The sequence below is a fragment of the Corvus brachyrhynchos genome, unplaced genomic scaffold (assembly GCF_000691975.1).
Source record: "Corvus brachyrhynchos isolate BGI_N302 unplaced genomic scaffold, ASM69197v1 scaffold42, whole genome shotgun sequence".
In the NCBI taxonomy this organism is placed as follows: domain Eukaryota; kingdom Metazoa; phylum Chordata; class Aves; order Passeriformes; family Corvidae; genus Corvus; species Corvus brachyrhynchos.
Window position 1 is genome coordinate 2,011,238 of NW_008237242.1, and position 10,429 is coordinate 2,021,666.

The 10,429-nt window shown below is 39.7% G+C and overlaps 1 protein-coding gene across 3 annotated transcripts in view; it reads right to left on the minus strand.

Moving 5' to 3' along the window:
- Window positions 1-10,429, minus strand: part of FYB (FYN binding protein) — a 60,120-nt gene that overhangs the window by 39,732 nt on the left and 9,959 nt on the right. Inside the window, exon 1 of one of the 3 annotated variants that reach the window (XM_017730243.1) lies at window positions 4,652-4,835. The exons of the other annotated variants lie outside the window; for them this stretch is intronic. The gene's annotated coding sequence lies outside the window, so the exon portion shown is untranslated. Of the gene's footprint in view, window positions 1-4,651; window positions 4,836-10,429 lie in introns of those variants that run through there. 3 annotated transcript variants of the gene reach the window in all.

Sequence of the window (10,429 nt, forward strand, 5' to 3'; positions counted from 1 at the left end):
TATAACTAGGAAGAGTTCTGAAGCATCTGTTTATAAACAAAGGAGTATTGCTACAAAGCATAATAAATTGGTGTTTGAAAAAAAATTAGAGGTTTAAGAATGAACTGTGTCTTCACTCAGCGAGTGTTCAGCGAGTGTTCAGTGAATTTTTTTTTTTTTTAACTTCAATAACAAGAGCTTCTCAATTGGGCTTTTGCTCCTTTTTCCTTCTGTTTGATGGTATCTCATTACATAAACAGCCCTGCTATGCTGGAGTAGTTATATACCTGAAACTTCTGCAACTTAAAGGTAACTATCCCAATCTGTCAGCATTGCCGAGAAATTCAATCTTTCCAAACTGATTGTGTTGAGCTACAAATTACTCACATTAAATGCAGCCAAAACAAGACAGACATAATGAAAACTTTTACCCAGAGAACCACATTGTTGGGTGTTTTTGCACATACAGAGAAGGGAGGAAGTACACATTTACTATGGAGATTATCAGGGTTAAGCCATCTACTGCTGTTTGATGCACATGCACTCACACATACACACACAATTACATTGCAGAGGTACATATATGTATCATTAATCATTCAAGACTTGTCCCACAATACCTCACAAGGCACTGATTTTACCCATTTAGAGTTTAGCCAACTGCAACGCCAGAGAGAATAACAAAGCCTTTCATCTCTGACCTCTTTTGACTTAGTACTAATTAATGATTTTTTTTAAGGTCTGTAACAAAATTTAGACCACCACAGATACCGTAATTATAGCTTACGTCTGAAGTCTTCAGAGCTTCTAAGTTAAGATTTGATCAGCTGCTTGGCCAACTCAGCAGATCATTTCTTTTGAAAGTCATAGCAAAAAATTGATTCCTTTTCCACTTTTTCTATTTGAAATACAAGAAAACATACTGTGCAAATGACAATACTTTTTATGAGCAACAGCCATTCAGCATGTAGACCTTTAGCAAACTGGGAATGTGGCTTTGAAGAAAATTTTATTATTATGATATATGGTTTCTGAGAAGTTTTCTACATTTGCAATAGCAAGATTACATGAATTACACAAATTATATTCATACATGCTTTCAAATGCACTGAACCATTCATTACTGCCATATTAGGAGTGTCAATGGATTTTTTAAAATAAATTTCTTCCCAACATTGTGAATAAACCTCGCCCTAGTCATGCATACTTACAAGCTCAGCAAGAGTAAAAGGCTCCTGGACATGTGGAAGAGTTTACAATCAACAATAAAACCTCTTCATTTACTTAACTTGAATAGTAAGTGGTAAAGGTAATAGTAAGAATCAAAACAGAGTAAGAAACTTGGTGAAATCTTTCTGCTTCTCTTTAATGTACCTCACTAATGTCTGCCTTCATAAGTGTCATGTTAGAAATCATATTGTAGATTCTAATGCACAGCCTGACTGGTCAGGTAGACAGCGGGGAACTGGGGAAAAAAGAAAATTTTTTGTTTGTGGCCCTGCCCATAGAGTAATCTCCACAGTTTCTGTGCTTCCCTTCCCAGAAGCAGTTACCTATTCCATTATCACATACAGTAGGTTGTAAATCATGAAATGGGAACTTGAAAAGATTCCGAAGAGAGATTAAGTTCCCCCTATCCTTCCCCTCTAAAGCTCAAAGTGTCTGTGCAAAAGAGGAGCTCGTGCAAAAGAGGAGTCTCATGCAAAAGCTATTTGGGTTATTTTCTGAACTTTCTCTTTGATCTCTATTTGCACTCAGTGCAAAATATTTTGGCTTTTCAACTTTTGATCTGAACTGCAAGCAGCACATAAGGAGCACAGTAAGATTTCCTTTGATACAAGATGGTTGCATTATTCAGATGTGTCTGCTCAAATCTAGAGCAATACCCAGGTTTTAGTTCCCATGCCTTAGATATATTTGTGTACACAGAGCTTTCACAGCCTCCCCACTGCCTTCAGCAGAGACTCACACAGGTACGAAGTTACACTTGTACAGAATTGTTCCACAACTACACCTTAGCTACACCTCAGTGTTAACAAGCGTAATTCTCGATAATTTACAATATAGCTGTACATTTCTGTACAGAAGTATGCTGTAATGAAAATACAAAAAAAAAATTTCAGTTGTATTCTTCCTGAATATGGATATTTTAGTCTCAACTGGCAGCCTGAACAAAAAAAATATTTTTGCCTTGGCATAAATATAACTTTATTATTTATTTTCCTGTCTTGGTGAAGCCAACAGATTATTTCACTTCAACTTCCCCTTGAGGCCACTCTTTCTTCAAACAGCAACACTGGATCAGTGAACAGAATAGCAGATGTGTGTGCATACAATCGTTAACTAGGCAAATGAAATATATGTAACTGTTGACTGTACAAAGAATTCACTCAAAATACATTCAGATCTGATTTATAAAGAATAAAATCCCCATCTTTTCTCAGCTGTAACTTTTATATTTCTATTCCCAACTGACGGGGGTCTAAACATACCCTTTAAAAACTCAAAATCAGATCTTGATGAGTTTGCTAGAGAGTAATGAAATAAAGATTAAAAAGCTATCTCTTTAAGAAGAAAACTGTGCTTACTCATGAATTCTGTGACAGTGAAATAACCAGAAAAGTTGATAACCACTAAGGGAATTGAGCTCTAACCTATGGCCAGGATATAAGGAATAAGCAAATGGACAAAAAAGACAGGGAAAATTACACAGCTAATTATAGAAAAATATAGATCTGAAAATTATTTTGCAACTCTATATAAGTCTGATGTAACTTCTACTGAAGTTAATAGATTTGAGGCAGTGTAGCTTTTTGTTTACATGCTAGTGCCATTCTGAATTTGTGATAAATTATTGCTCGACTACTTTCTTTCCCAGACACCTCAGAATTATCATTATGCAACTTTGCTGTTTCCAGAAAAGATTTCCAAATTGCTTTTCTTCCCCTTGAGTCTAGCTGTAATTACTAGTTCAAGAAGACTCCCTCCAAGAGTAAGTGCAGCATTTGGAAAATGGAGCTGAGAGGTTGCAATGCTCTGCACCTATGAATGTGTGTAGCAGAAGCATGAAAGGAAGGCAAAGAGACACAGTTTGACCAAACAACACTTGCTAATACAATGGTTGGTATAAAAGAGAAATGAACTCTCATAACATAATACTAAAGACAGAGGAGACATGCTATTCTTCTGTCTAGGGCTTTTATGAAAGGCAGACCTCTAGGATGGAGAGGATAGAGAGCAATCAAAGGGATTCCTCAGTGGGAAGCTGACAGCCTCTGTTATCCTGAGAGCATCATTTCAAACATCCCTCTAACACCAGCAAGACAAAACCAGCACACACATGAGGACGTACGGTTGTCAAAATTAGACAAGGCAGTGTTCCAGCCTGGTTACAGTTTACTCTGTGTTTTTTCCATTGTGCATTCCTCTACACCTTTCTTATCTCTCTCATCACTTTTTCTCACCTTCTACCTAATCATAAAACCAGCTACTCATACCGCAGAAAAATAAAAGGATCTCTCCAGATGAGTTTGAGACCAGGACAAGTGAGGGCATAGGGCTCAACCAGAACAGCCAGATTACATCCCACACTACTACAAGTAGTAGAACTTGTAGTTCCCAAACTAATTCTGTCAAAGACCATGTGCAAGGTCCAAGTATGAAAGGAGGCACGATCATCTATTCATCCTATGTCCTAATAGGCTCACCACAAAATTTCTCTCTAAATGGATTTTTTTGGTACCTGTTTAAGTGAAAATCAGAAGTATCAACCACTGACAACTTGGTCTTCAACAATAGAAGCCTGGTGGCTTCAATTTTTCCATTAAGAATTTGTATTTGATATAAACAGACTAGTTAATATCCATTTCTTCAAAAGGATTGCATTTTTGCAACATAGTTTTATATAAACACAAAATTTCATGATATTTCATAATTTTCTTTTTAGAATTATTTTTCTCATATGCCTTCTCATACCCTTTATGAATTATTTCTTTCAGATTAATGTAAACTTTCTCAAGATCTGCCCAGAAATGAAACAGATTTCTCTTCACTTGGACCCCTATTTATACAGTAGTGTATACAGTCACTATCTTACGAAAGTTTGATTTGTCTGGTTATCCCACTAAAGTGAATGCTCCAATCCTCAAGGAAGAAAAACTTGGAATTCCTGTCACCACAAAGTTCCTACCCTTATTTTGATAATTTCAGGATCCCATATGATTTTAAAAGAAATTTTGTGCAATTTTAAGACAGTGAGTACCATTTTGACTCATACCTGGAAAGGAAAATATCTTCCCCGACCAACTACTGACTAAATACATACACAGATATCTCAATCCAGAGTACGGTATATTAAAAAATATCCTACTCATAATTTAAGAAATGATAATTAATGCAAAAGGGATAACTAAAAAAGAATTTCTGCTATAATTCAAAATGCAAAGGCCACTTAAATTAGGACCACTTTTAGTAAAATTTCAGAGAACTAAACACAAAACTTTGAGACAGAAAAGTCCATTTTGTCAGCTTAGCATCTGTTCAGCTCCTAAACTAAGTAAACTCTACAACTAGATTTCCAGTTAATTAAGTTATACTCAATACCTTGTACTGATTCTTTTTCTTCTGGAACTTTCCACGCTTATTTTTAAGACAAATATGTACAACAGTTTACCTGGATATCCCAAAGCTCTCCAATATTTTGATACAAGCAGAAAAACTGGCTCCCTCAATGCAACAATCCACGGGTGTATCAACTTAACGGCCTGGTCTTTTTGCTAAAGAGGAGTTCTGCTTCTCACAAGATACACTTGTGGGTTTCATTACCATGAACAGTAACTGTTCTCCCCAGGATATTAGGCAAGAAGTGCTGGAGGAAAAGGGAACTTAAGTGTGTTCAGACTGGTTGGCTGCTGCCATCAGCAGTAAGCACCATGTGATATCCAAAAGTATTGCATTTACCCCATATTGCATAGTCCTGTGAGGCTGTTTCAGTGCATACGCTTGTAGAGCCTTTATAGAATAGCTGCTAATGAAATGTGTGCGGTAATTACAGGCATAAAGGGTGGACTGGCCACAAATCCAGCGCCCTGCTACCGCTGAGAATCCTGCATACATTCCCACTCACCAGGTGTCAGCTAACGTGTTCATTTTCTCCCCCACATTTGCCAGTGGGATCTTGAGATTCTGCTGGCCAGGTTTTAAAAACTTCTACGATGTGGATATTTTTTTAAAAAACCTATGATCATACATTTCTTTTGTCCTTCCTCCTGTGTGTTCATTACAAAAGTTTGAAGGATGATATAGGATAGAAAAGCTGATACTGAGTAAATAAGCTTCACAAGAAATTCTAGACTTGTGTTTGTGCTGAAGGTAAATCAAAACCACAAAGGCGGAACCCTCTACAAAATACAGCTCAGTGAATTTGCTGGAGCTGTGCTTGGGGAGTAGATTGCAGAAGAAAAGCTGTGTGTCCTTGAGCTTAATCAAAAGTTATTTGAATCTTTTCCATGGTCTACTATACTCTCCTTCTGCACAACCTTCTTAGTATTTTTTGAAACATTCTGGGGTGTTAAAGTAAAGTATTGAAAGTGCATGATATTTCCAGCTTAATTTTACAAAAACTTCTAGCTCAGCTACTTCAGAAGTTTATTAGGGTGCTGGATGGATCTTATTTGAGTTAGAAACACTGCTACATGCCAATGATAACTGGTTCTTTTTGTAATATAACACAATGGCTTTTTTGTAGCGGGAGAAACGCAGTTATTTATGCTATTCATTCAGCTAAACACTATTTTATTTACAAAGTAGTATTTATTTGTGAAATAAACAATCATCACAGATGATAATACATTGATTATTAACACTAAGGCAGATTAGAATTTGTGACTTGCTGTTGTATGTGGCAACTTTCATGACTGTTTTAAGATGCTAACTGTAGCACTAGAGTCATTTTGTGTGGGTAAACATTACTGCAAGGGTTTACTCCCAGTATCAGCTCTAGACAAATCATGCAATGATCAAAGAACTAGCTTATCTTTGCAGCCCTGAATGCTAGACAGTTCCTGTTGTCTTCTCTTTCATCCAATACACACAAATAAGTACATCCCTAACTGACAGAATGCTGATGAGAATATAAATTGCAACAAACACAATGAAAAGAACAGCTTATGCTGTGAAATTGCTGTGAAAGTTGCCCATCTGCAATATCCAGAATGTGCCTCATTTTACACTTGCAGGTGCAATAGCTTCTTGAAATCTCTCTGGTTTTTTTCCACTTATTTCTGTGAAGGTTGCTGGAAAGTGATACAGGGAAATTAGCTATTTTTAGGTGAAGAAAGAATCTGAACAAATTAATACTTTAAGGAACAAGACCCACAAGCCTGAAAGCAATGTGAAGTTATTTTGCCTTTTTTACTTTTCAGAAAAACAACAGCAGCAGCAGCAGCAAAAAAATCACAAGTTCATATTCAAGCAAGACAAGGATGCTAATAATGATAATGCTTTCTTATATGTACAAATGCCATTACACTCTCTGTGTAGACCAAACCCAGCATCTAAATCCCAGCACATCACTGGTGTCTTACTGTTCCTATGAGGAAATGTTATGACTGCAACCTTAAGTATATAATTTTTTTATCAGAGCATTTATTCAGCTGTTTCCATGTAACTTTGGAAAAAGTGGCTGGTTATGAATTAAATTTGTCAAAAATCAAGGAAAGAAGAAAGGGAAGAAAAAGAATCAGAACCCTGGCTACTCAGGAAGATCCTCCCCCTCTATTTGGCCCTGGTGAGGCCACATCTGGAGTGCTGTGTCCAGTTCTGGGCTACTCAGTACAAGAAAGAAAAGGAGCTACTGGAGAGGGCTCAGCAAAGATCACAAAGATGATTTGGGATCTGGAGCATCGCTCTTACGAGAAGAGACTGTGGGATCTGGGTGTGTCTTCTCAGTCTGGAGAAGAGAAAACTGAGAGAGGATCTTACCAATGCATAAAAATATCTCGGAGGCAGGTGCCCAGAGGATGGTGCCAGGTTCTTTTCAGTGGTGCCCAGAGACAGGACAAGGAGCAATGTCCATAAACTGTAACACAAGAAGTTCCAGGAGGAACTTCTCAAGACGAGGAGGAACTTCTTTCAAATGAGGGTGGCAGAGCACTGGAACACCTGCCCAGGGCAGTCATGGAGTCTCCCTCTCTGGAGATATTCAAAACCCACCCAGACATGTTCCTGTGTAACCTCATCAGGAGGGTTGGACTGGAATCTGCAGAGTTCCCTTCCAGCCCTAATGATTCCGTGACTGTGTGAGTCTCTGCTGTAAATGCCAGTCCACCTTTTTAAGGTATTTTTCTTTCATTTACTGATGTTGCCCTTTGCTCCAAAATGGTTTGAAAAGTCAAGAACTTCCATGTGTGTAACCTCTTGCTTTCCAATTCAATGGTCACAAAGAATATCATAGTTAGGATCTTGTTACCTCCACAGCTGTGTCAATACTATTGTTTGAGTTCCTGTAAACTGAAGTGACATGATAAAAAAAAAAATCTTTATCTTTTGATGTTGTCTTTAACCTGCTTCATTTCACTAACTCTAAGTGTATTACATGATCCCAGATTAGGTGAGAGAGCACAACAGACTTAAGTGGTGAGGGAGGGTGGGAGAAGAAAAAGGCAGAGATGATTGGCTGGGGCAGATAATGTTTAAAACGTGTATACAGGGCAGTCAGGGCCAGGGGGTAGTATGTGGGACACCTTTGGACAGGTCCATTAATACCATTAAAGCAATTTGAAAATCTCCTTCCTAAGTCAGAATAGTGTTGCTCTGTAATATACAACACATGCAAGTATGTGGAGCACTGAGCAAGAAAAAGTCAACGTTAGCAGCGTTTTTCACTGAAACTTTACTTCCTGCCTACTCCTCCTCTTTCTCACAGGGCTTTTTCTTCCTAGTTGTTACTGAACAGGTTATGTCTCTGTAAGAAGTAGTCTATGCAGCAGTGAGGGAAGATATTGGAAAACTCTTTTAACTTTAGCACATTAGTCTATGATCCCTGTATTCATGGTTAATGCTTAGTTTTGTACCACACAGTGCTTAGTACAAATACCAGAGATTAATGTGGCCTTGTGTTAACTCCCTACATCTGTGACGAATAAGTCTTGTGCCAGCTAATGTTTCCTTGTTTACTTCTATCAGTGATTAATATGTACTAGCTGATATCTTAGTTTTGAGAACAAGGATTGTGTGTCAGAGCAAAGAATGATAAGAGAAGTACATTATGACCTGACACTCTCAAGGAGAAAAGATTCATCAGAAGATCAGGAACCATATTCAAACAAGTAAATTGAAGTAATTAGTATATATACATGTATTCAGGAATATACTCTGGAGAATTATTATTCTTAAAAGAATACTTTTAAGGAGAATTCCCCATGCACCCAGTGTTGCTAATAAAGTAATGTTGTTTTTCCTAACTAACAAATTGGTTGGAGAGTTTATTTCCCAGTTTTCAGTGACATGGGGGAAGACTTGCCACAGGAGCAGAAATAACATATTTCTCTATCAATAATCTCTGTACATACTTGTACTGAAAGAATTTCAGACTACCTAGTTTCATGCAGTTTCTGAGGTAACATTTTGAGTACATGAACCTCATCAGAGGACAAGGCAAAGACTCAGCAGTCCTGCTTCACAGCGCTGTGCCACTCCCCAGAGTCAGAGTTCCTGGGGAGAAGTGCCATCTTGCCGTAGCAGTGATGCTATTACAGCACCACTTTGGAAAGTACCTGATTTTCAGAATAAACTTGATATTCCTGAACACTGGCAGGAGCTTTTGTCTGCAGTTGCTACAGTGCACTATGAGAACCAGCATTTTTGGTAGGGTCAGTCTGCGTTATCTTTGTGTCTGCAGACATGGCTAGACTTCCTCAAAAATGTGCTGCTGCATTTCCATCTCATTCTCATTTGAAGGTGGTTTTAGTATTTCTGGCAGAAGTTTGGTCATGAGCAATTTAACAGCATTTCCTTGTGTCTACATGCACTGTCATGCTTATGGGAACAATTTGGCTTTCCTGATGCTTTCGGGGACATGCAGGATTCCCTGGAAGTTCCTCAAGTCAGTGCTGTGGCTCTTTTAAAATGTAGTTACTCAATATCTATAACCTTATAACCATTGCTTATTTTTAATAAATTTATACTTGCCTGAACAAGGAGTGCAGCAATCTGTTTCCACTATTTTTATTCTTCTACACTAAAGAAATGTAGGATTGCCAAATTCAAGGAAGAAGTCAAAGTCCTTACCCTGACTATGCCTTGTGAAGGACATGTTCCTGTCATGAAGGAAACCTGGCACACTCCAGAGCTTCACAATCAAGTGGTGTTAAGATCCTGGTTTTCTGCTGGGGTGTATGTACTGTAATAAATCACAGGCCTTCCTGGGGACAGCTGAAGCTGATGCAAAGCACCTGCTGTACAGAAAAATCTTTCATGCAAAAAGCCAGAAGTCTTTCCATTTAGTAACTTGAGGAGTGCTCAAATCTCAAGCAATTTTTATGTCAATAAAAAGCTCGTATTCGGGCACTAGCTGTCTTGTTCTGCACTGCCCTGCACCCCCTTCCATGCCTGCCCCTGCACTGACCCCCAGTGCCCACTGCCATGTCACAGGCTCTTCCCTCCCCCTTTTGCTGCCTAGCTCACCCACACGGGGGGCTCAGATTAAGTGGCTTTTCAACGAGGCTTTTTGCCCTGCAAGCTGTGAGGGTTCTGCTCATGTCAGCACTCGGGGGGTTCTATCTGCCTGGGTTCAGTTCCAGGAGTCCAGGGGGAATTGAAAGCAGTGCCGCAGCAGAAAACACTCCAGACAGACCAAATGGCAACACCACGCTTTTGCTAAACCCCTCCACAAGGAAACCCTCTGGAGGGCACAGAGTTCACTACGATGTGAAGAGCGCTGATGAATGCTCACAGAGTGTGCCACAGCACCATTGCTGCTCACACCCCACAGCTCTGCCTCACTGAGGGCCACCCGTGGTCACCAGGGGTAGCTTGCTTAGACGGCTTAATGAGCAAAATTGGCAGGTGATGTGAGTGTAGCTGTGATGGCTGAGTTTGCAACAACCGAGTCCTAGTCTGAGGCAAGGGGGATGTGGACAGGACGTGGTGGCCGTCGCAGTAAGGCAAGGCAGCCACTCAGGAGACTAGCAGGCAAGCCGACTCGCTGGCTGGGAAGTTGCTAGAAGCTGTGTATGAGAGGAAATTAGGAGATTGGGGTGACAGGGAGGATGGAGGAACAGGGCAGGGCTACTGGAAGCTGAGCACAAGCAGTTTGTGTGCGCAGAAGACCTCTGGCAGCGGGGGGAGGGTCTGCCCTGTTCTCCCTCAGCCACCTCCTCCGTGCCCCTTAGGAATGGCTGTGCCTGTGCCCGGCCTTCCTCCAGCGTCCGCTCGCCGGGCCCCACTCTGT